The sequence below is a fragment of the Arachis ipaensis genome, chromosome B05, assembly GCF_000816755.2.
Source record: "Arachis ipaensis cultivar K30076 chromosome B05, Araip1.1, whole genome shotgun sequence".
NCBI lineage: Eukaryota > Viridiplantae > Streptophyta > Magnoliopsida > Fabales > Fabaceae > Arachis > Arachis ipaensis.
The window spans coordinates 2,995,677-2,997,399 of record NC_029789.2 but is presented as its reverse complement, the minus strand read 5'-3'; positions in this window follow the sequence as shown (position 1 = coordinate 2,997,399).

The window sequence follows — 1,723 nt, the reverse complement described above, 5'->3', positions numbered from 1 at the left end:
AATAGTATGGATCTTTCACTTAGTATAAATAAAATTTGAGTAAAGTATCGTTTTTGTCTCCAACGTTTAGAGTAAGTTCTAAAGTTGTCTATAACATTTCAATCGTCTTATTTAAGTACTTAACGTTTCAAAATTGACTCAATGTTATCCTGTCGTTAGGGATCCATTAACAGAATTAACGGCGGGACAAAATTGAGACGATTTTGAAACGTTAGGGACTTAAATAGAACGAAAACGTTGGGGACAAAAATGATACATAGAAATAAATTTTAATTTTATCTTTCAATAATATCAATTTTTTACTGTACATAGTTATTTAATTATTTTTTAATCACATCAAGTAAATTATACTTAATCTTATTACTTTTATTCTAAATAATTTTTTTTTTATATGATTAAGTAATGAAAGTAAAATTATATTATTTAGAATGAAAGTATAAAATTTATTTATTTATAAAAAAATTACATTATTTTAAGATAAAATTATTAAAAAAATTAATTTATTTAGAATGAAAGTAATGTGATTAACTGTAATTTATTTAGATATAATTAAAAAATAATTGAATACTATGTACAGTAAAAATTGATATTATTGAAGGATAAAATTAAAATTTATTTTCATGTATCGTTTTTGTCCCCAACGTTTTCGTCTTATTTAAGTCTCTAACGTTTCAAAATCGTCTCAATTTTGTTCCGCCGCCAATTTTGTTAACGGATCCCTAACGGCAGGACAACATTGAGTCAATTTTGAAACGTTAGGAACTTAAATAGGATGATTGAAAATTTAAAACGTTAGAGACAACTTTAAAACTTATTCCTGTGGATAAAAATGGGCTTGGAGATTGTTTTCGAATTTGCACGTGACAGGCAGCTTGTTGACTTGAGTCGAGTCAGTTTGTTTCTTTACACTTTTTGTTTTTCGTGTGAGAAAGAGAAGAGTGTATTTCCCAATGATGTGAGAAGAGAAATGTTTAACTTTGTTATGGGAGCTATAAATCGGTGTCTCCGATTTATTTTATTTTTTTCCCAAACAATCACAAATCGGACGGTCCGATTTGTGATTTCGAAAATAAAAAAAATTTTAATGTTAAAATCGGACCGTCCGATTTTTATTTTAAAAAATAAAAAATACAAAATGGACCATGCGATTTGTAGTTTTTTTTTTTCAAACAAATCGGACCCTCTGATTTGTAGTTTACTTTTTTCTTCAAACAAATCGGACCGTCCAATTTGAATAAAACACCATATAAAAAAAATACCTAATCTTCCAATAACAATGTATTACGCATATATTTAAACAATATAAAAAAAATTAGCCGTTTCTTCAACCCATTTTAATAGTTGGTTTGATTTTTTTTTACAATGAACAATTTGATAAAATAAAAATAAGAATTTAACCATCTTAAAAAAAGATAATAAAATTCAAACGCGATAAAAATGATAAATTCAACATAAACTAATATTTCATTTCATTACTCTATCAACTTTTTTATTTTAAAATTTCTTATTTTAGTAGACTAAATATTAGTAGTTGCTAAAAAATCATAATTATTTTGTTAAAAGTACAGAAGATAAGATATGCTAAATGATTTTTTTTTTTATTTTAGTTTGATTATTTGATTTCTTAAATGATATGATAGATTAAATGCAAAAGTAATTAATAACTAAATATTGATGTGGTAAAATATGTCAAGTAAATATTAACCTGCAATGTATCACTTAA